The following is a 25906-nucleotide window of genomic DNA, read 5'->3' as shown; positions in this document are numbered from 1 at the left end:
CAATGTGAGCTGTGTGACAACCCAGCACAGGTGCATATCAGCACTGACCTGGCCTGGATGGTTCAGGATAATCACCTGAGCCGTGAAGCCAGCTGCTTCCATTAGTGTGTCATTTTTGCTGTCACCAGCCATATTGCCACGACGAACATCTTTGACAGATACTTCTAGACACTGAAGCCCACATTGTCTCCAGGAAGAGCCTCACTCATGTGCATTTCAACAGACTTCAGTTGTAACACTGACCGGAGCAGAGGTGACCACCATGCCAGGCTTAAGAACATCAGTCTCCACTCGACCCACTGGGACAGTACCAATACCACCAATTTTGTAGACGTCCTGGAAAGACAGACACAAGGGCTTATCAGTTGGACAAGTTGGTGGCAGACTGCGATCCAGAGCTTCAAGCAGTGTGGTTCCACAGGCATTCCCATCTTTACGGGTGACTTTCCATCCCTTGAACCAAGGCACGTTAGCTCTTGGCTCCAGCACGTTGTCACCATTCTAACCAGAAATTGGCACAAATGCTACTGTGTCGGGGTTGTAGCCAATTTTCTTAATGTAGGTGCTGACTTCCTTAACGATTTCCTCGTATCTCTTCTGGCTGTAGGGTGGTTCAGTGGAATCCATTTTGTTAACACCAACAATTAGTTGTTTTATACCCAGTGCATAAGCCAGAAGGGCATGCTCATTGGGTCTGCCCATTCTTGGAGATACCCACTTCAAATTTACCAACACCAGCAGCAACAATCAGGACAGCACAGTCAGCCTGAGATGTGCCTGTAATCATGTTTTTGATAAAGTCTCTGTGTCCTGGGGCACGTAATACTTGCTGGTCTCAAATTTCCACAGGGAGATATCAATGGTGATACCACGTTCACGTTCAGCTTTCAGTTCATCCAAGACCCAGGCATACTTGAAGGAGCCTTTTCCCATCTTAGCAGCCTCCTTCTCAAATTTTTCGATAGTTCTTTTGTAGACCCCACCACATTTGTAGGTCAGATGGCCAGTAGTGGTAGACTTGCCCATATCTATGTGTCCAATGACGACGATGTTGATGTGAGTCTTTTCCTTTCCCATTTTGGTTTAGGTTAAGTGGTAGTTTTCACACCTGTGTTCTGGTGGCAAACCAGAACACTTGCAAAGAAGCTGTATCATGTATTTTTAAATAAATTATTAGAAATATTTAACATGCAAAACTTAATAGGAAGATGAAAACTTAGTTATCACTAAGATATATCAAATGATACATATTCCTCATCAGCTTTTACATGCAAAGTGCCTTCCTATTATAGTAGTGATAGTTCTACATCTTTGATGGGAGACATCATAGTAGATGTGATCTCTAAAGACAGATTTTCTGAGTTCAAAATTAGGCTTTACTATTTACCACTTAGTTGATCCTGGATAACTTTATAAATAATCTCATTGTGCTTCACTTACTATTAAAGTGGAGATAATTATAAGCACCTTTCCTCATGTCAACAGCTAGGATTTACATGTTACGAGTAATACTTGGTATATATGCTACCTAATATTATTGGAAAGATCTAATATTTTTACTTTTTAAATAGTAAGACATTTCATTCCTATAGGGTGACCCTATCACTGAGATGGTTTTAATATTTTCCCTCTTTACCACCACTTTTGGAAAGTAATGATGCTAGAGAGACAAGGATATGCATTCACTGATACCTATTATGTTTCAGGCTTTGTGGCAAGAGCTCACATACTGCTATGTTCTTGCATAAATTGTTAATCCGAGCAATGTTTGATTTAAATTTTCACAACACATCGAGCTTGTCTGTAATTAAAACCAATTTTAAAGAAAATATTATCTAAAATATGTTGGGTTAAAAAGTTGAAATTCTAAGCCAGAGATGCAAAATACTCAACAGTTGTATACAAGTCTGCATGTGTTAATTTCTTAAACCACAAATTAATGCCTCTAGCCACTGGTCATATCAGAGAATGAGAAGTTTAAAAAAAGTTATATTTTTTCCTGACTTTCTGTATGGTAAGCTAATTAGTTGAATTCTTAGAGAGTAATAATTGAATGAGAAAGCAATAAAATATAATAAATCAATTTACCAGAATTTCCCTAATCACTAATTCTAAATTCATTAGATTTTTCAAATTTATATTATACGTGTACTTGACTTTCTCAAACAGTTTCTTCTATTTTAGTCTAGAGAAGACAGGTAGATTGTAATGTGCATATGCAGAGTTGGTTATATGCAGAATCCCGGGCCACTCACAGTGATTCTGATTCCATAGGTCTTAGGCGAGCCAAGGAAAGTGAATATTCAAGATTCCATGTGATTCTGAGACAGATCATGTGCAGACTCCACTTTAAGAAACCCAGGACTAGATTAAGCAAATAATATTTATTTAATCCAACCACATAATTCATCGCAATAGATGTAAATCATCTCTATATAATAGGAGGTTTATCCTTAAATTCCAAAATAAATGCATTATATGTTGGTATCTTATATTTAAAGTCATTTGTTACAAGTTCACCAGCATACATGCCTCAGCCCTGCTTGCTATCTAGGTGTGGTGGGTGTTGGCAAGCCTATACATTGCCCTGCCATGCTGACTTCCTTCTTTTTAAATTTAGTTCTCATTCCTACTAACTTTATGACCTGAGTAACCTCAAAATAACTAAAAAATTATGAAAATAAAATATTTTAAACTTATTACATCCTGCTTCCTTCATAGGAGACCCCTTCTCTTTGAAGTTTTAAAATAAAATAATTAAAATTCATTTATAATGCATATGTCTCATTAGAAAATATGTATTGGGTGCCTTTCCTGTTTCTAGTCCAGCCTCAGTATGTAGTATGAATGAAACATACATAGGATTTCCCATCTGGGGGGGAAATTTTACACTGGAATGTTTATACTGAAAGGTCTATATTAGAAAAGGAAAAAAAAAAAAAGAAAGAAAAGGAAACATCTTCATACTATCAGGAATAAAAGAAAACATTTTAATAAAAGATTCATAATTTTCTCACATTTTAAATTTATTGAAAGACTGACACAAATTTTAGGTAGAAGGGGGCTCTTTGCAATCCTGCTTATAACAACTCACGTTTACAACAGGGGATAAATCAGATCTCTAAAAAGAGATTCCTATGTAGTCATTAAAATGTTGATGTGGAAGTATACTTATTGGCACGAAAAATATTAAAATATGTATCTTGTTGGAAAGAGTAGATTACAAAGTATTTTAATTATGAATCCTACTCTAATAACAGGGGAAAGGCTAAGAAAACGAACCTATAATACAAAAGAGCAATAAAAACCTGGTAAGCAGAAGGAAAGCTGTAACTAATTTAACAAAGCCAAAGATACTGATTCATAAGCCAAAGTTAGGGAAAAGCCAAGAAACCAAATAATTTTACAACTTAACTCCCAAAAGACCCCAGAGTCCTCCCACAAGTTGCTTTTAGAAGTAGAGTTCAGCTGCCCTCTCCCGTTCCCAAAGGCTGGTAACATCACCTCCACCCTCCCTACCCCCACACCCCCCACATAAGACTGGAAGAGTAAATCTGTTATGCATATCACAGAGATGCCTTCCTTATTTTCCTGTTTTACCATCAAAGTGAGGGACTGTAGAAAACTAAGCACAGGGGAGGGCGAGGGTACCTCCTTACTGCAAACATTCAGTGATCATTTACACTGGCTGTTGACTCCTGTCCTCTCCCTCTACATGGCTTCCAAAACTCGATGCAGCCTGGCTTATCTCTTCCATAATACTCAGGAATTTGACTAGGTCAAGAACAAACAAAATACCTAAAGACAGGGATATTGGAAGTTTCTCAGTGAAACAGCCCTGCAATATTATCTTATAGTAAGGTCCATTGGTGACAAGATCTACCCAACAAGCTTCCAATCAGCTTTGATAGCAATCCATTCTCTTGTGCCCAAGCCACTAATTCAGGGTCATGAGATATATGAGGAAAGCCTCAAACATCAAATATTGAGAACAAAACAAACAGACAAAAGAAAGCCATTTGGGAGAAACATACAATGGAAAAAAAAAAAAAAAAAACTTTAAAAAAGTATGAATTATACTGTCATTTTTCTCAAAAAAATACACCCATAAAATAAGAACACGTTTCTACAAAAAGGGAATAACAAATAAGGAACTCTAAAAATATGATTGCATGAATAAACAACTCAACAGGTGAGCTGAGATAAACATTTGGAAATCTCCCACAGTGTAGGCCAAAACACAGAGGTGGAAGAGTTCAGTAAATTAGAGTGTCAATCTAGGAAATTTTAAAACCTGAACAATAATATCTCTAGAGAGACTTGAGAAAATACAGGGGAGAAAATCATCAAATAAATAGTGTACAATCCCCATAATTGAAAATCATAATTTTCTAGTTTGAAAGGATCCAGAGTTTACAAATAGACCTACACCAAAGTATGTTGTGAAATTTACAACATTAGAGACAAAGGGAGATCTTATATATCATATATTTAAATATATAAAGATAAAAATAAAAGGTTAAAAATAAGTGTAGTATTGAATTTTCTACAACAAAACTGGAAATTAGAATAAAATAATGTCTTCAAAATTCTGAGGGAAAAGTGTTTCAAGTCCAGAAATCAATACCTGTGCAAATTATAAATCAAATATGAGGATATGAAAAAAAAAAAACTGAAGATCCTTAAGGTCTCAAAATTTTACCTCATACAATAACATTCTCAGGAAGTTACTGGCAGAGATGCTCTGCCCAAATGAAAGTGTAAATCAGAAAGAAAAAATGGGTTTCTTCTATGGGAAATCCAACCCAAGAGAAAGGTGAAGCACTCTCAAGATACTGAGAGTGGATAGTAAGATGAGAACTATGACTGGACTGAAGGAATAGCCAGGCCTGACTGAACAACAAGTCAAAAAATTCTGGGAGACAAAGGTCTGAAATTTTTAAATTAATACAATAACTCGGAGTATTTTAAATTTAAACTGATTGACAGTTTGGAAATTAATTTGTGATGGAAACAAAGGAATCTAAGGATATATATATATATATAGTAGGAGAGAGAGTAGTAAAGCTTCAAAAGTGGAAAGTCAAAGGTCATGCCTAAAATTGAACAATCAAGAGGTAGCCAAACAATTATCTGTTCAGAGATATGGAGAAAAATGCCAAATCCTAAAAAGGAACAATGTATTCATTACTAAACAGTAATGTACTCATTACTAAATAGGAGAGGGTGGGAAGATGCTTTAAGAAAAAATAAGCCAGCCTCTTTATATTAAAACAAAAATTAGCAGATTTTGAAATAATATATCTCAGATGATAAGTCCACTGTAGACTGCATATGTGATAAAAATGAAGAATTCACATCCATATGGATATTGACAAAATGTATGAAGGTCCTAATTCTTGTGGAAAATTTAATTATCTCTGTAAGGACTATTGAATTTTGCATCATGAAATTTCCATATTTTGCATCACAAAATTTCTCATTCAAAAGGACCATGATTTGTGTTTTCACATCAGCATGGATCAATGAATAGTAGATGGAGCAATTTAAATTCATCTGCCAATTGCTTCTCAGTTCAACAAAGCAAATTAATTGGTCTCATATCCTGATGTAGAATAAAGAACATCAGCGAACAAGGAAAAACCAGCAAGGAAGAAGAAACTCCAGCAAGGAAGAAGAATGAAAATCCAGCAAGGAAGAAGAAACTTCCTTAGATAATCTTCAGTATGAGATATACCACTGAACCAGTAAACACTGGCTTGGTAGTAACACTAAATCCACTACGGTCTATCATTTTTATATGCTTATGTGCACATATTCCTCAGTCTATATTGCAAGTTATCAACGATCTATTGTTCTAAGTAACTACTTCAGCTATTAGTATGGAAAGATACCTGAGTCTATTAGCTCCAAGCAAGTTTTATAGTAAACTCCTGGCTCTCAAACACTGGACAAATCTGTTAAAAACCATACTTTTGGGGCAGCTGGGTGATTCAGTTGATTAAGCACTGGCCTTCAGCTCAGGTCATGATCAGGGTCCTGGGATGGAGCCTTACATCAGGCTCCCAGCTCAGCAGGGAGCCTGCTTCTCCCTCTCCTTCTGGCTTGTGCTCTCTCTCACTATCTCTGTCACTATCTCTATCTCTCTCTCAAATAAATAAATAAAATCTTTAAAAATAACATACTTTCTATAAAAATTGTAAAGATGAAATGGTGCTGCATAATCTTTCTAAAATACTTAACACTAACACACAGTGAGAATTTATGTCACTTTACCAGAAAACCATTCCTCAAGAACAAAAAAAGGAGGAAAAAATATTGCTAGCTCATAATAGAGATACCACTACTATAAAGTGAATTAACAGATAAAATCCTTAATAAGCACATAAGGTTGTATTCATACAATGTAACCTGAACAGGTAAAAGTGGTGAGATGATAAAATGATTTCTTTAATTAGCATTATTAAATAAATGAATGGTTAAATGCAAATGAGACAAGTGAGGAGTTCTTCACTTGCTTTTGCCAAAATAATCAAATCAAGAGAGTAATTTATGTAAAAGTGTGCGATTGCTACTCAGCAGTCAATTAATCTATATGTGTTTAACTCCTTGTGAAATGAAATTCATTATCACACAATTAATATTTCCAATCACGAGGTAAAATAATTGAGTGATAATTTGGAGGTTAATAGAAGACAAGAGGGAAGAGAAGTAGCAGCAGCAGAATGATTAAACCTTATTAGACTCACCTTAAAATCTAAGCACACTGTTAAAAAGTAAAATTCAAAGATCATTTTCTTATTGAGGTATAACTGACATTCAGAATTGTCTAAGTTCCAGGTATATAATGTGATGATTTTTTATGTGTATATATTGCAAAAGATCTTCACAATAAGTCTAATTAACATCCATCACCATATGTTGTTCCGTTTCCTATGATGAGAATCTTTAAGATCTCTCGGCAATTTTCAAATACGCAATATGGCATTATTAACTGTAATACATATTAACTGTACTACAGTATTATACGGTTGCTAAGTTGCATATTAAATTCCCATGATTTATTTATTCTATAAGTGGAAGTTCGTACCTTTGACTCCCTTCACTCATTTCCCACCCTCTACCTCTAGCAACCACCAATCTGTTTTATCAATGAGCTTGACTTTTTTGTTTTGTATTGTTTTGTAAGCTTCCACATGTAAGTGAGATAGTCTGGTATTTTTCTTTCTTTGTCTTATTTCTCTTAACATAATGGCCTCAAGGTCCATCAGTGCTGCCACAAATGGCAAAACTTCCTTCTTTTTACGGCTGAATAATATTTCAGTGCATATGTATATATATGCACTGAAATATTATTCAGTCATAGAAAGAAGGAAATCTTGATTACTATAGTTTTGTAATAGATAGCTGACCCTTGAACAACACTGGTGTGAACTATGTGGACACTTAGGTTGTTTCCATATTTTGGTTATTGTAAATAATGCACCAATGAAGATAGGGGTGCATATATATTTTCAAGTTAAGTATTTTCATTTTCTTTGGGTAATATCCAGAAGTGAAATTGCTGGATCATATGGTAGTTCTTTTTGTAAATTTTTTGAGGAAACTCCATATTGTTTTCCATAGCAGTTGTACCAACTCAGATTCTCAACAATAGGACACAGGGGTTGCCTTCTCCCCAAGCATTTATACATTGTTTGTTTATTTCTTTGATAACAACCATTCTAACAGGTGTGATGTAAAATATCATTTTGAGTTGCATCTCCCTGATGATTAATAATGTTGAGAATCTTTTCATATACCTGTTTGGCATCTACATGTCTTCTTTGGAGAAGTATCAATTCAGAGCCTCCACCCATTTTTAATTACATTTTGTTTTTACATTGAGTTGTATGAGTTCTTTATATATTCTGGATATTAATCCTTTATCAGATACATGATTTGCAAGTATTTTCTTCCACTTAGCAGGTTGCCTTTTTTGTTTTGTCAGTGATTTCCTTTTGTGTGCAGAAGCTTTTCAGTTTGATATAGTCCAACTTATCTTTTGCTTTAATTGCCTTTGCTTTTAATTGCCTTTGATTTTTTAAAAAAAAATTATCACCAAGACTAAAATCAAGGAGCCAATGCCTATGTTTTCTTCTAGGAGTTTTATGGTTACAGGCCTTAAGATCAAGGTTTGAATCCATTTTGAGTTAATTTTCGTGTATTGTGTAAGACAGTGGTCCAGTTGTCCCAACACCATTAATTGAAGAAACTGTCCTTTCCTACTTGTATATTCTCAGTTCATTTGTCATAAGTTCACTGACCATGTATACATGGGTTTATTTTGAGGTTCTCGGTTCTATTGATCTATGTGCCTGTTTTTATGCCAATACCATACTGTTTTGATTACTATAGTTTTGTAATAGATACCTGACCCTTGAACAACACTGGTGTGAACTATGCAGACTTTATAGGTAGGTTTTTTGATAACTATAGTACAGTACTATAAGTGTAATTTCTCTTCTTTATTTTTTTTTTAAGATTTATTTATTTGACGAAGAGAGAGAGCACAAGCAGCAGGAGCAGCAGGCAGAGGAAGAGGGGGAAGCAGGCTCCCCACAGAGCAGAGCAGGGAGCCTGTGCAGGGCTAGATCCTCAGCTCTTGGGATCATGACCTGAGCTGAAAGCAGATACTTAACCAACTGAGCCACTCAGGGGACCCCCTTGTGATGTTTTAAAAATTTTCTTTTCTCTAACTTACTTTATTGTAAGAATACAGTATGTAATACATATAACATACAAACATGGATTTATCAACTGTTTATGTTATCAGTAAGGCTTTCAGTCAACAATAGGCTATTAGTTTAGGGAGAGTAAAAAGTCATAAACAAACTTTAGACTGCATGGGTAATCAGCACCCCTAAGCCTCACATTGTTAAACGGTCAACTGTAGTTTGAAATCAGGGAGCATGATGCCTCCAGCTTGTTCTTCTTTCTCAAAATTGAGAAATTGGTGTCTTTTGTGGTTCCATAAAAATTTTAGAAATGTATGTTCTATATTTCTATGAAATATGCTACTAGAATTTTGATGGGGATTGCACTGAATCTGTAGATTGCTTTGGGGGTAGTATGCACATTTTAACAATATTAATTCCTCCAACCTGTGAGCATGAAATATTTTTCCATTTATTTGTGTCAATTCTTTCATCCAGTGTCTTTTAGTTTTTAGTGTACAGATCTTTCATCTCTTTGGTTAAATTTATTCCTAGGTATTTTGTTTTTTTGATGAACTTGTAAATGAGACTATTTTTTTTTAATTTTTCTTTTTGATATTTCATTACTAGTGTACAGAAATGCAACAGGTTTTTACAAATTGATTTTATATCCTGCAACTTTACTGTTCTAATGTTTTTTGGTTGAGTTCTTAGTGTTCTCTATATAATGTCATCTGTAAACTGTGACATCTTTACTTATTCCTTTTCAATTTGAATCTCTTTTATTTCTTTTTCTTAACTAATTGCTCTGGCTAGGATTTCCAATACTATGTTGAATGAAAGCGGTGAGAGTGGACATCCTTGTCTTATTCCTGATCTTAGGAGAAAAGCTATCAGCTTTTCAGTACTAAATATAATGTTAGCTGTGGGCTTCTCACATATGGTTTTTATTATTTTGAGGTGAGTTCCCTTTATACCTTCTTTATCAAGAGTTTTTTGTTTTGTTTTATTTTACCATAAATGGATGTTGATTTTTATTTATTTTTTGATGTTGATTTTTAAAGTGCTTTTTCTGTATCTATTTATTTGGTCATTTGATTTTTATTCTTCCTTTTATTAATGTGGTGTATCGCATTGATTAATTTGTTGATACTGAGTCATCCTTGTATCCCTGGAATAAATTCCATTTGATCATGGTGAATGATCCTTTTAATGTATTGCTGCATTCAGTTTGCAAATATTTTGCTAAGGGTTTTTGCATCTGTGTTCATTAGGGATATTGGCTCATAATTTTCTTTTCTTGTGGTATCCTTGCTTGAGTTTAGTATCAGGGTACTACTGGCCTCATAAAATGAGTTTGAATGTGTTCCCTCCCTTCTGTTTTTTGGAAGAGATTGAGAAGAATTGGTATTAACTCTTCTTTGATTGTTTGGTAGAATTCACCAGTGAAGACATCTAGTCATGGACTTCCGTTGGTTGGGAGGTTTTTAATCACTGATTAAGATCTTCTTAATAGCTAGTTCCCATATGAGAAAAAGGGACAATCAGAAATTGGACCGTTATATCTACTGTTACAATTATGAAAAGGGATTTATTTTTAAAAAGTAACTTTCATATAAAACCATATTCGATTTGTGCAAAATCAATCCAGCCTCACAAACATAAGCCAGGCATTTTGGAACAAAAACAAAACAGAACACATCCAAGTAAGGCATAAAAAGTATAATTACATAAATAAACAAAGAATAATGATTTTATAGAAACATGAATTTAGCCAGAATATGATGCTGAAATAAGAATTAGAAGAAAAGACAAAGATATATATAGAGAGATTTTATTTATTTATTCATGATAGAGAGAGAGAGGGAGAGAGAGAGAGAGAGAGAGAGAGAGAGGCAGAGATACAGGCAGAGGGAGAAGCAGGCTCCATACCAGGAGCCCGATGTGGGACTCCATCCCGGGACTCCAGGATCACGCCCTGGGCCAAAGGCAGGCATCAAACCATTGAGCCACCCAGAGATCCCCCAAAGATATATATTTAGGATAAACGTGAACATCCAGATAAACAACATAATAGCAATCATGGAGATTTATCCCAAATATTAGATGTCTGATTAAGATAATTATCAAATTGTATTTTTTACATTTCTTTATATTTATTATATTTCCCTCCATTTGAAATGGAAAAAAGGCAGACATCAAGATACAATAAAGTTTGATTAGTCAGTTCATTCAAATAATGTAAGATCTTTATTAATCAGATCCTCTTTACTCAATTTGCATTAAATTTTATGTAAAAGATCATCATTGAAAGCAATTGAAAGATAACTAGCCATTAAAGAAACATTAAGTATAACTTAGTATGTCATATTTTCTAAACCAACAGGTTAAATCTGTAAAAACTTTTTTCTACTAAGGAAAGCTAAATAGTTAATGGCTTCTGCTTAAGTTGAATGAAATTTCAACAAAAGTAATTATTTCTTACCAATAGCTTCCAGCCAAATATGGTTTTTTTAATATTTAGTAACAGAATTATAAATAAACCTCACAGAAAAATGTAAGGGGAAAAATGGGAAAAGCCTCACTTCAAGAAATTTCTTAGAATACTTCACTAAATAAATCACTCTTTGGAAGCTCATTCCATTTTTCACTTTCCTTCCTCCCTCCTACTCTCCCCTTTCCTTGTTCTGTCTCTCTAATACCAATATTTAGCTTAACAGTGTGAATCCAAACACTTCAAATGCTGTCTGCTTGACACAGCTGGTTACATTATAGTTAACTGAAGTAGTTAACTATTGAAATTACCAAGATAATAAAAAAATAGGGCTGTGGAGGCCAACATAAAATTCAAATTCATTTCTTTCAGAGGACCATAAGATTTTTAGGGAGCAAATGAACCACAAGATGACTTCAAGATACATTTTTGCACGTTTGTGTGTTCTTAAAAAATCACAACAAGGTCGCCTCACCAAAAAAGTTGTGGGACCACGTTGAATATGGAGAGTATCCTTTCCCATCTGAAAAGCTGCTGCTGGAGTTTAGGAAAGGGGAGGAGGGCAAAGGCTCACAGGCGCATATAGGCGCATATAACCTTCAACTCATCCTGAAAATCTATGAATTCGGCCTGAGATTTAAAGAGAGAACAGGGATCCCTGGGTGGCGCAGCGGTTTGGCGCAGCAACAGGGATCTCCAGGGCGCGATCCTGGAGACCCGGGATCGAATCCCACGTCGGGATCCCGGTGCATGGAGCCTGCTTCTCCCTCTGCCTGTGTCTCTGCGCCTCTCTCTCTCTCTGTGACTATCATAAATAATAAATAAAAATTTAAAAAAAAATAAAGAGAGAACAGCTAGAATGCTACAGTGAGAAGAGTTCGCGCTTCTATCAAGGTAGGAAGACGGGAAAAAAGAAATAAAGAAACAAAAGGCCTCCAAGGGGGAGGGGCCCCGCGAGGAGCCGGGCTGAGGCCGGGGCGAGTGTCCCCAGGACAGGAGAGCCCCGTCCCGGAGGAGCAGGAGCTGCACCGACCTTCCGGGGGTGGGGGGGAAGGGGCTCGAGGGGAGTTGGAGCAGGACCCAGGAGGGCTGGGATGCCCTCGGGCCCCCGGGGACACTAACAGACACCTGCGCCCCGGGAGAGTGCTCCGAGCTCCCTAAGGGCTGCAGCGCGCACGGGGGACCCGGAGCAGCTCTGGGGGCTCGGGGGCGGCTCCGCGGAGGGGGCTGCGGGGCGGGAGCAGCTCGGGGGGCTCGGGGGCGGCTCCGCGGAGGGGGCTGCGGGGCAGGAGGAGCTCGGGGGGGCTCTGAGCGGCTCCGCGGAGGGGGCTGTGGGGCAGGAGCGCTAATCCAACAGCGCAGGCCCCGGAGCACAGGGCGCTGGGACACAGCCCAGGATCCGGCCTCCCTCCGGGACAGGCAGAGGCCGGGAGGGCCCAGGACAGCGAGGACGCTCCTGCCCCGAGCTGAGCAGATCAGCGGCCCCGCCCCGGAGCCTCCAGGCCCTGCAGACGGAGAGCTCTGGAGCTACTGCGGGGGCTGACTCCAGGGCTCCAGAGCTGGCCTCGGCCACTGTGGTTGTTTCCTGGGGCCTCACGGGGTAAACAACCCCCACTGAGCCCTGCACCAGGCAGGGGCAGAGCAGCTCCCCCAAGTGCTAACACCTGGAAATCAGCACAACAGGCCCCTCCCCCAGAAGACCAGAGAGACGGACAAGTTCCAGGGGAAGTCAAGGGACTTACTGTATACACAATCAGAAGATACTCCCCCGTGTTTTATTTTTTCTTTTTGATTTCTGTTTGCTTCCCCCACCCCCTTTTTTTTCTTTCTTTCTTTCTTTTTTTCTTTCTTTCTTTCTTTCTTTTTCTTTCTTTCTCTCTTTTTCTTCTCTTTTTTTTTCTCTTTTTTCTTCCTTTTTTTCTTTTTCTCTTTTCTTTCCTTCTTTCTCTCATCTCTTTTTCTCCTTTTCCCAATACAACTTGTTTTTGGCCACTCTGCACTGAGCAAAATGACTAGAAGGAAAACCTCACCTCAAAAGAAAGAATCAGAAACAGTCCTCTCTCCCACAGAGTTACAAAATCTGGATTACAAGTCAATGTCAGAAAGCCAATTCAGAAGCACTATTATACAGCTACTGGTGGCTCTAGAAAAAAGCATTAAGGACTCAAGAGACTTCATGACTACAGAATTTAGATCCAATCAGGCAGAAATTAAAAATCAATTGAATGAGATGCAATCCAAACTATAAATCCTACCGATGAAGGTTAACAAGGTGGAAGAACGAGTGAGTGACATAGAAGACAAGTTGATGGCAAAGAGGGAAACTGAGGAAAAAAGAGATAAACAATTAAAAGACCATGAAGATAGATTAAGTGAAATAAATGACAGCCTGAGGAAGAAAAACCTACATTTAATTGGGGCTCCCAAGGGCGCTGAAAGGGACAGAGGGCCAGAATAAATATTTGAACAAATCATAGCTGAAAACTTTCCTAATCTGGGAAGGGAAGCAGGCATTCAGATCCAGGAGATAGAGAGATCCCCCCCTAAAATCAGTAAAAACCATTCAACACCTCGACATTTAATAGTGAAGCTTGCAAATTCCAAAGATAAAGAGAAGCTCCTTAAAGCAGCAAGAGACAAGAAATCCCTAACTTTTATGGGGAGGAGTATTAGGGTAATGGCAGACCTCTCCACAGAGACCTGGCAGGCCAGAAAGGGCTGGCAGGATATATTCAGGGTCCTAAATGAGAAGAACATGCAACCAAGAATACTTTATCCAGCAAGGCTCTCATTCAAAATGGAAGGAGAGATAAAGAGCTTCCAAGACAGGCAGGAACTGAAAGAATATGTGACCTCCAAACCAGCTCTGCAAGAAATTGTAAGGGGGACTCTTAAAATTCCCCTTTAAGAAGAAGTCCAGTGGAACAATCCACAAAAACAGGGACTGAATAGATATCATGATGACGCTAAACTCATATCTTTCAATAGTAACTCTGAATGTAAACGGGCTTAATGACCCCATGAAAAGGCGCAGGGTTTTAGACTGGATAAAAAAGCAGGACCCATCTATTTGTTGCCTACAAGAGACTCATTTTAGACATAAGGACACCTACAGCCTGAAAATAAAAGGTTGGAGAACCATTTACCATTCAAATGGTCCTCAAAAAAAAGCAGGGGTAGCCATTCCAATATCAGATAAAGTAAAATTTACCCCGAAGACTGTAGTGAGAGATAAAGAGGGACACTATCTCATACTTAAAGGATCTATCCAATAAGAGGACTTAACAATCCTCAATATATATGCCCCGAATGTGGAGCTGCCAAATATATGAATTAATTAATAACCAAAGTTAAGGCATACTTAGATAATAATACACTTATACTTGGTGACTTCAATCTAGCGCTTTCTACACTCGATAGGTCTTCTAAACACAACATCTCCAAAGAAACGATAGCTTTAAATGATACACTGGACCAGATGGATTTCACAGATATCTACAGAACTTTACATCCAAACTCAACTGAATACACATTCTTCTCAAGTGCACATGGAACTTTCTCCAGAATAGACCACATACTGGGTCACAAATCGGGTCTGAACCGAGACCAAAAGATTGGGATCGTCCCCTGCATATTCTCAGACCATAATGCCTTGAAATTAGAACTAAATCACAACCAGAAGTTTGGAAGGACCTCAAACACGTGGAGGTTAAGGACCATCCTGCTAAAAGATGAAAGGGTCAACCAGGAAATTAAGGAAGAATTAAAAAGATTCATGGAAACTAATGAGAATGAAGATACAACCGTTCAAAATCTTTGGGATGCAGCAAAAGCAGTCCTGCGGGGGAAATACATCGCAATACAAGCATCCATGCAAAAACTGGAAAGAACTCAAATACAAAAGCTAACCTAACACATAAAGGAGCTAGAGAAAAAACAGCAAATAGATCCTACACCCAGCAGAAGAAGGGAGTTAATAAAGATTTGAGCAGAACTCAACGAAATCGAGACCAGAAGAACTGTGGAACAGATCAACAAAACCAGGAGTTGGTTCTTTGGAAGAATTAATAAGATAGATAAACCATTAGCCAGCCTTATTATAAAGAAGAGAGAGAAGACTCAAATTAATACAATCATGAATGAGAAAGGAGAGATTACTACCAACACCAAGGAAATACAAACGATTTTAAAAACACATTATGAACAGCTATACGCCAATAAATTAGGCAATCTAGAAGAAATGGATGCATTCCTGGAAAGCCAAAAACTACCAAAACTGGAACAGGAAGAAATAGAAAACCTGAACAGGCCAATAACCAGGGAGGAAATTGAAGCAGTCATCAAAAACCTCCTAATACACAAAAGTCCAAGGCCAGATGGCTTCCCTGGGGAATTCTATCAAACGTTTAAAGAAGAAACCATACCTATTCTACTAAAGCTGTTTGGAAAGATAGAAAGAGATGGAGTACTTCCAAATTTGTTCTATGAGGCCAGCATCACCTTAATTCCAAAACCAGACAAAGACCCCACCAAAAAGGAGAATTATAGACCAATATCCCTGATGAACATGGATGCAAAAATTCTCAACAAGATACTAGCCAATAGGATCCAACAGTACATTAAGAAAATTATTCACCATGACCAAGTAGGATTTATTCCCGGGACACAAGGCTGGTTCAACACTCATAAAACAATCAATGTGATTCATCATATCAGCAAGAGAAAAACCAATAACCATATGAACCTCTCATTAGATGCAGAGAAAGCATTTGACAAAATACAGCATCCATTCCTGATCAAAACTCTTCAGAGTGTAGGAATAGAGGGAACATTCCTCGACATCTTAAAAGCCATCTATGAAAAGCCCACAGCAAATATCATTCTCAATGGGGAAGCAAGCACTGAGAGCCTTTCCCCTAAGATCAGGAACAAGACAGGGATGTCCACTCTCACCACTGCTATTCAACATAGTGCTGGAAGTCCTAGCCTCAGCAATCAGGTAACAAAAAGACATTAAGGGCATTCAAATTGGCAAAGAAGAAGTCAAACTCTCCCTCTTCGCCGATGACATGATACTCTACATAGAAAACCCAAAAGCCTCCACCCCAAGATTGCTAGAACTCATACAGCAATTTGGCAGAGTGGCAGGATACAAAATCAATGCCCAGAAATCAGTGGCATTTCTATACACTAACAATGAGACTGAAGAAAGAGAAATTAAGGAGTCAATCCCATTTACAATTGCACCCCAAAGCATAAGATACCTAGGAATAAACCTAACCAAAGAGGTAAAGGATCTACACCCTAAAAATTATAGAACACTTCTGAAAGAAATTGAGGAAGACACAAAGAGATGGAAAAATATTCCATGCTCATGGATTGGCAGAATTAAGATTGTGAAAATGTCAATGTTACCCAGGGCAATTTACACGTTTAATGCAATCCCTATCAAAATACTGTGGTCTTTCTTCAGAGAGTTGGAACAAATTATTTTAAGATTTGTGTGGAATCAGAAAAGACCCCGAATAGCCAGGGGAATTTTAAAAAAGAAAACCATAGCTGGGGGCATCACAATGCCAGATTTCAGGTTGTACTACAAAGCTGTGGTCATCAAGACAGTGTGGTACTGGCACAAAAACAGACACATAGATCAATGGAACAGAACAGAGAATCCAGAAGTGGACCCTGAACTTTATGGTCAACTAATATTCGATAAAGGAAGAAAGACTCTCCACTGGAAGAAAGACAGTCTCTTCAATAAATGGTGCTGGGAAAACTGGACATCCATGTGCAGAAGAATGAAACTAGACCACTCTCTTGCACCATACACAAAGATAAACTCAAAATGGATGAAAGATCTAAATGTGAGACAAGATTCCATCAAAATCCTAGAGGAGAACACAGGCAACACCCTTTTTGAACTCAGCCACAGTAACTTCTTGCAAGATACATCCACGAAGGCAAAAGAAACAAAGCAAAAATGAACTATTGGGACTTCATCAAGATAAGAAGCTTTTGCACAGCAAAGGATACAGTCAACAAAACTAAAAGACAACCTACAGAGTGGGAGAAGATATTTGCAAATGACATATCAGATAAAGGACTAGTTTCCAAGATCTATAAAGAACTTATTAAACTCAACAGCAAAGAAACAAACAATCCAGTCATGAAATGGGCAAAAGACATGAAGAGAAATCTCAGAGAGGAAGACATAGACATGGCCAACACACGCATGAGAAAATGCTCCGCATCACTGGCCATCAAGGAAATACAAATCAAAACCACAATGAGATACCACCTCACACCAGTGAGAATGGGGAACATTAACAAGGCAGGAAACCACAAATGTTGGAGAGGATGCGGAGAAAAGGGAACCCTCTTACGCTGTTGGTGGGAATGTGAACTGGTGCAGCCACTCTGGAAAACTGTGTGGAGGTTCCTCAAAGAGTTAAAAATAGACCTGCCCTATGACCCAGCAATTGCACTGCTGGGGATTTACCCCAAAAATACAGATGCAATGAAACGCCGGGACACCTGCACCCGATGTTTATAGCAGCAATGTCTACAATAGCCAAACTGTGGAAGGAGCCTCGGTGTCCATCGAAAGATGAATGGAGGGGCAGCCCAGGTGGCTCAGCGGTTTAGCACCGCCTTCAGCCCAGGGCCTGATCCTGGAGACCCAGGATCGAGTCCCACATCGGGCTCCCTGCATGGGGCCTGCTTCTCCCTCTGCCTGTGTCTCTGCCTCTCTCTCTCTCTCTCTCTGTCTCTCATGAATAAATATATAAATAATTAAAAAAAATCTAAAAAAAAAAAAAGAAAGATGAATGGATAAAGAAGATGTGGTTTATGTATACAATGGAATATTCTTCAGCCATTAGAAACGACAAATACCCACCATTGCTTCAACGTGGATGGAACTGGAGGGTATTATGCTGAGTGAAATAAGTCAATCAGAGAAGGACAAACATTATATGTTCTCATTCATTTGGGGGAATATAAATAATAGTGAAAGGGAATATAAGGGAAGGAAGAAGAAATGGGTAGGAAATATCAGAAAGGGAGACAGAACATAAAGACTCCTAACTCTGGGAAATGAACTAGGGGTGGTGGAAGGGGAGGAGGGCGGAGGGTGGGGGTGAATGGGTGATGGGCACTGAGGGGGGCACTTGATGGGATGAGCACTGGGTGTTATTCTGTATGTTGGCAAATTGAACACCAATAAAAAATAAATTTATCATTTAAAAAATTCACAACAAAATTGTATTTATATTCCTTACAATTTTCAGATCTAAGAAGACAGATTTATAGATTTTCAGGTAAATTAATCAAACTTCATGAAATAATCTAATGATCATTATGCAATAGTATGTGACTTCCATTCAATTACCAAATTTAAATAGGAAGTCATTTTTCTTGAATATTTTGAATATCTTTATTTGGATATAGGTTATAGTTATATACATGTTTTCACCTATTTCATATGTTTGCATATAGTTATATCCATGTTTTCAATGATATCTCTTCTTGCATAATTTAGGAAATGAAGCAGTGTTATAAAGAGTTTTTTTTTTTTTTAAGTCCTTATTTGGAATCAGTGGACAATTATTAGCTGGTAGCTTGGTATAATCACCATATATAACTCATTTTTTGAAGTATATGCTTAATATTCAATCATTTAAAAATATTTCCATATTGTTTTATATTATTGTGTATTCTTCCTCATGATTTTTACCAAAAAACAAAATAAGATTTTTATAAAAAATCAGAAAACCTAATACAAAAGTAAATGTAAAAAAAAAAACAAAAAGAATTTACAATAGTACAACTCCCCAACAGATAAATTTTAACTTCCATATTCATCCATTATATCCTGTGTGTATTTTAGGTCTATTTAATTTTTTTCTCAGTAGTATTCTTACCACTTCAAAAATACCCTAAATAAAACATTTCAAGTTTGTGATATAAAATACTGTTTCATATGTCATAGTGAAGAGAATATCAAAATCCAATGTCACATTAAAACACAGTCTTTATAAACACTAGAGATAATCAAGGAAACTTAAATTGTAACACAGAGAATTGGATTTGACTCCCCAAAATTCCTTGAAAATTGACATATTAATTTGTGCCACAGGATCTACTAGTAATCTTTCTCCTTTCCTCATTTTCTTTTTTACTTTTGTTTTAGCTCTCTGAATATCTCAAAAATTAACAAAATTTTAAAAGTCATCACTGTTTTACTCCATCTTCAGCAGAGGGTAGGCAGGAGCAAGAAAAAAATTTGAGATTCCTATCACCCAAGTTAGTACTTTAAATACCTTGGATAAAAAGATTAATGAAGAAAACATTTGGAAGTACTGAACTGGTGAGCAGTGCTTTGGCAATGATCTATCCTATTCCTATCCGTGTTGTTATGATAATAAATAATGTGAATCAATGCCCATTCCCTTTCTCAAACACAACTGGTTCAAATACATTGGTTAAAAGTTTATGATACATAGGTATGAAATTTGAATCAGAGCTTTAAAACAATATTAATCTTTAAAATAACTTCTGGTGATCCTAAATAATGTGTTTAAATAGATAACTAATTTTTATTTAAACCTTGAATTTTTTAACTCAGTTCAGTCATTTAATTTCTGTTTAATAAGTTTATTGAGTTCAAAGATCCAACCTCAATTTTCATTGCCTAACCAACCCTCTTTTGTTATACAAACCATTTTCAGATAAATTTTCTACGTTGTCTACAACAATAACTTAGAAAAAATATATATGAACAAAATGGAACCCAATCATTAATAAAAAGTTGGGATATTTGCCTAAATTCTTAAAAAGTAACAAAATACAAATAAAATTCAGATTCAAAATGCCAAAGTGAAATCACATTATTTAGAGGAAGAGTAGACTGTCTCTTGAACCTCATGAATCTTTCTCCTTCAAGAGTCTCAGAAGTCAGATGAGAGAGGGACTGAGGTTAAGATTCTGTGGTAAGTTCCTGGCCATGCTATGGAGGGGGATGAAATGTCAGATGAGAAATCAGTATCAGGTATGGTCAACAAGCAGCGGACTCAGACTTGACCAAGATACAGGAAAAAGCAGTCAAAATCGTTCAAGCCTCAGCTCAGTTTTCCCCTGCTCTGTGTCCTCTGCAAATCACTTCACCTTCCCTACACAAGATGCAGGGAGTGGCAGCACTCACTGATTTGATGTGAGACCTGAAGGAAATATTACTCCAAGCAAAGACCTGCCATGGTTCCTTGCAAGTAGAAAGAGTGATACTTGCTAATCACTGTTATTTGCTGTGCTGCTTAAGCTTACTATTCAATTTTTGTGATTTTTCTTTCACTACCTCAATTTTTTTCATTCCTTTCCCTTACTCCTTCATCTCCTACATTTTCTATTTTTCTGTTTCTTCTCTCCCCATCCTTTCATCCTCACTCCGTTCCTCTTCGATTCCCCTTTCTTTTGCTTCATTTTACTTACTTTTAGTTTCTCTTTCTTTCTAGATTCATCATTGTGAGCAAAAAGTCTATAAAATACAGAGCTTGGGGTTTTCAAGAAACATTGCAAGTTTGTGCAAGGCCAACTAATACACTGTTAACTATTTTTTTTTTCTTGTTGTGCATTATTTTATTTAGCAAATAATCATTAAGTCAATTCCATCCAAATAACACAATGGTCCAGAGCACTGGAAGTGCCCCCAATAAAATAACAATCTTGCTTGTGAGACAAATCAACTACACGTGGAACATAGTGAGACAAATCAACTACATATGGAACACCAAAAAGCACTATATGAAAACAATCAAATAGATGTCATGATGCCACATATAATTGTCAAATATAAGTCAGTCCTAGGTAGGAGTGCACAGGAGGGAAGATTACTATGGGTGGCAGTAATGAACCACTATCTTTAACAGAAAACATAAGCACAAAAAACCTGGGATACTGGCAGATTTTCATTTCAGTGGTTTATTGTTGACACTATTGAGCAGGTTAAAGAAAACACATTAGTTTAAAAATGTTAGAGATGTGTTGGCTCTCTACAGAAACTAAGGCTTTTATGGAAAAATATTTATGGAAACATTTACTGGCAATTGTTTCTCTTTTCACCACACTCACACATCCACATTACCACATCACTCAGACCCTATAGGATAATCATGTTTTCAACATTTTACGTCATAAAAACCCTGCCAAGAGATCCCAAAACATCTGGATAAAAAGTGAAAGCTTCAATCATTCAAGTATTTTTACTTTATGGGATGCTAGATTATGACTGGAGCAAATCATGAAAGGATGAAATATTACATAAATGTGAACAGACAACATATACATTTACATTTATTTGTTTTGTATGTAACTAAGGTAGAGTTACGAGCCTGAGGAAATACAGTAAGTGATTATGACTGAATATAGTTCTTTGGACATCACATGTATACTATTTTTTTTTTTTAGATTTCATTTATTTATTCATGAAAGACACAAAGTGAGAGAGGCAGAGACATAGGCAAAGGGAGAAGCAGGCTCACGGCAGGGAGCCTGATGTGGGACTGGATCCCAGGACCCCCAGATCCAGACCTGAGCCAAAGGCAGACGCTCAACCACTGAACCACCCAGGTGCCCCCACATGTATACTCTTTAAAGGTAAAGCAGCAGCCGGCTTTTCCCTCGGCTCTTAATATGCTTTTGAATTTAGAGAAATGCAAACAAAATATTCAAATAAATTAAAAACCTTTGAAAATACTCAAAAATACAACATGGTTAAAGGTATCTTAATTAAAGTATCAATATAAGAAGTAATGAACTAGATAAGTAACGACTACGTTTAAAAATAATCTAACATCAAAAAAAACTCTATCAATAAAATAACATCAGAGGTGATAGGATAGTTTAAGAATTAAAAGTATCTCTTTACTTTATCTCTGTTTAAATACATATTGTTGGCAAAGAAACTGAATCACAGTCCCTGTGACATTCAGGGAAGAGAATCAACTTGGACTTGGCAGATTTCCACACCAGGAGTTATGGTTTTATTCAGTGAATCCTACCAATGCTCTGCTTCACAGAATTCTGAGGCTAATCACAGTAGATGCTTAACTTGCCACCACACCAAAACTTGCACTCCAAGACAGCTCGATGTGTAAAACTACTTTGAACAGACTCCTATCCGTAAAGGAGAAAAGTGACCATGAAGGCAGACAGAGCAAAAACCACATCACAATGTTCATCCTCTTCTTTTTCCCCAAAGGAGAAACCTGGAAAGCATTTAGAATCTCTTTGCTTCTAATCCTTTCTGTAACCTCGAATTGGATCCTCGTTAAAGGACACCTGAGTGAAGATACATATTGACCTACAAATACATCACTATTTCAAATGTTTAAATATTTGAGTGAGGCATAAAACGTATAGACCATACATATTCTTTTTAAATCTTAACTTAGAATACACTATTATCAACTACTGTCATCACCAATAACTTTAAAGATTTATCTCAGGTGGAACAATATGGAGTCATGGTAACCAACAACAAAATGTACTAAAAATCTGAACACTAAAAAGCCCTCATAGTTTTAAGAGTAAAACTGTAAAGAAACAACTGTTCAAAAACTTCAGTACTATATACATTGCTTTGCTTACATTTATATGTTATGCTTCATAACAACGTCCTCTAAGATCGATATCAAAACTGACAAGAATTACTAAAATACACTGGTCTTCATTTCTGAGTATATACTTTACCTTGTAAAAGTAATCTATGACCTCCTTGATCAAAAGTAAGTGACTCAGGAACTATATTTTCAAAACATTCATCTGTGCTAATATTTAGCTGAATAATTAATACTTTTAGCATATTTTTGCACTTTTTAAAAACTCCATCTGGAAGAAAGCAACCTTGACTTTTACAACCTACAAATTTAGAGTTACGTGTCAGAGCAGAAGAATTCCTGATGTCAAAAACTATGAACAATTAAATTACAGCACAAGGACTTCACACAGCCACACTGATTCTAACCACGCCAGTGCTGGAAAACGTGTAAGGGTAAACACACACACCCACTCCAACAGACACAGCACAAAATGTATGTAAAAGTTTTAGTGGTTCAAAAGTAACCTAAATCATACACTCCTGGGGCAGCTAAGCTAAATTGTATTTTCCTGACATGTGATTTTTGTGCATAAAATTTTTGAACCTCCTGAACTACTCTATTCCATCCTCTACGCCAAGAAAGATTAAGTTCTATCATTTTTTTTGTGTGTGCCAGAATTGGCTTAACTGGTCCTGCAGACACTTTCTGGAGGGCAAAAACAGACTCTAAGATATAAAGCTTCTCCCACTACTCACTTTTGATTTCTGTACGCTTGATAGATCGTTGCCAGGTTCTCTAGGATGAGACATGAGGAGGAACAGAATTGCTAGGGGTTTCCACTAAAAAGACCAGCACCATAGGCAGCACTAATCCTGCACCTGTGATGTGTTATTCAGCAGTTAAGAAATGCAGTCCAGACTGTGGTTGCCTAATACAGCTCAGCTGTTTTTTCAGTCCTCCCTTTGATTATAAGCTGGCAAGAGAGATTATTCCAGTCAGGCATTGAGCTATGTTCAGGATACATGGCATATGACAGTGGAAAGGTAAAAGAGAAAGGAAACCTTAGAATCAAAAAAATAAATAAAAAGAAAGAAAAGAAAAAAAGTCACTTACCACAGTGTATTATATATCATTTCCAGATGGCTAGAAGCTGCCTCTGATTATAAGCAAGCAGAAAAAATAGGATATTTAAATATCTAGAAATCTATTTTTGATGTTACTCTTCTGACATTCAGAATGGGACTTAAATGTGCAATTCTTTTTTTTAAGGTGCAATTCTTAAGTTTATTTTAAAATAAGCAAAACTTCACAAACTGATTGGCCACATAAACATTTTGAAATCTTTCTCTAAAGACATTTACCAAACCTCAAAGTCAAACTCCTCTTATAATTTGGAACCTCTCAAAATGTTGGGAAAACTAAAAACCCAATGATTGCCATTAATTGTTTCTTTTTTATTAAATTCACCATATCATTTGACTTACTGAAATTTTTTATATAAAATCTGTATTTGAGACATAACTAACCTATTTGTCATGTATGGCTAAGCCAGCATAAAATATTTATTTTACCCAGCATAAAATTACTAGCAAGTCCAAATTATTTAAGACATATGTATCATTCACAAGGGTGTCTACATGGCACAGTGATTTCACAGAGATGAAGAAAAAATGGCCACTATGCTCAGGAGCTGTAAAATCTAGGAGCGGACGGTGGAATAGAATACTTTCAGTTGTTGTTCTCATTCTTTAGTCATAAAAGGGCTGCTGACCATTCACTCACACCAAGGCCTGGACTCCGTTTCCTTTTACACTCTATATAAACACAAAACCATCTGGCCCCCAGGCTAGTATCTGTGCCATTTTAAATAAATAATCTAAAACCTTACCAAAGAAAACAGATATCCTTTTTAATAGCAGATGGTTAAAAAATAAAAACAAAAAATTCATGTATAAACACAAAAAAGAGATGAAGAAAATATATCCATTTCAAAATGTAAATAAAATTTAAGTATATACATTAAAGAAAATGTTTAATATTTTATTTTTTCCATTGAGACATACTAATTACCTACTAAGCCCAGCAGTTTACAAAAAAATATTAGAAAAATTCCATATGATATATGGAGTTAGGAACAATAGAATAAAAAAAAATTCCTGTGTCCATAAAAACATCCTCTCTAATCAGAATTTGACAAGTCATATAATTTAGATTCAGAATTTGGGGTTAGAGATAACAGTGCCTTTAGCGGTCCAAGTAACACTCTGAGGCCAGCTGAAGGACCAAAATTGAGGAGGTATGCCATAACATGTCATATTAACCTTCTCCTAACTATTCCCATAATTCAGTTTGTGCATCCGAAATAAAACAAGATGTTTGAATTTGGTCCTGGGTATGTACATGACTAGGAACATAACAGACTTTTGATATTTTAAGATGAAAAATTTTTTTCTTCTAAAATTATACTTAATTGGCCATTAAAATAACGCTGAGATTTTGAACCACCATCTGCTCTGCTTTGATTTATAGGAATGAGGTTGCCAAAGGACAATCTTGTTGACTTTTGGGCAGAAACACTGAGGAAAGATTTGAACTGAGGCTATGTTATTATAATGATTGTGTTATCTTAAATCTGAGTATGGCACACATCGGAACATTCTGGCCTGATACTGCTCAAGCTGTCCCTCTTTTGATAAACAAATGGCTTCAGTTTTCAAAACATTCTCTAAAAGCGATTTTATTATTTTTGATTTTTAATTGTATAAAGCCTAGTAGACTCAGTGGCCCAGACTTTGAAAAGCCTAACTGACCTTATCTTTAAATTTTCTTCCTTTGTATTTCTTTACCCAATTTGTATCTCCTCATTTATGCTAAAAATGTACATACCCACACATTATATTCTAAGGCCAAAATGTTTCCTTCCTCCTCCTTCAAATAGTTATCAGTACGGAGTCTCATGGCACACAAACAACCAAAAAAAGAATAAACAACGTGAATCCAAGGATGCTACATGAAAAATAATTACCTCTCATAAACCCTTCCTTCAGATGTTTCTGTATTTTAAATCACATCAACATAAGGGAGATGTATCCGTGTGTGTTACATCTCTGCACTGAAATACT

The 25906-nt window shown here is 36.7% G+C and overlaps 1 protein-coding gene across 16 annotated transcripts in view; it reads right to left on the bottom strand.

The window, feature by feature from the left end:
• Positions 1–25906, bottom strand: part of BMPR1B (bone morphogenetic protein receptor type 1B) — a 393829-nt gene that overhangs the window by 45491 nt on the left and 322432 nt on the right. The window contains exon 1 of one of the 16 annotated variants that reach the window (XM_072810287.1): positions 23540–23650. The exons of 14 other annotated variants lie outside the window; for them this stretch is intronic. The gene's annotated coding sequence lies outside the window, so the exon portion shown is untranslated. Of the gene's footprint in view, positions 1–23539; positions 23651–25906 lie in introns of those variants that run through there. One more of the 16 variants, XM_072810280.1, reaches the window with a different exon arrangement.

This window comes from Canis lupus, chromosome 33, assembly GCF_048164855.1.
Source record: "Canis lupus baileyi chromosome 33, mCanLup2.hap1, whole genome shotgun sequence".
Classification (NCBI taxonomy): domain Eukaryota; kingdom Metazoa; phylum Chordata; class Mammalia; order Carnivora; family Canidae; genus Canis; species Canis lupus.
The sequence above is the reverse complement of the archived record's forward strand: the minus strand, read 5'-3'. Positions and strand labels throughout refer to the sequence as shown.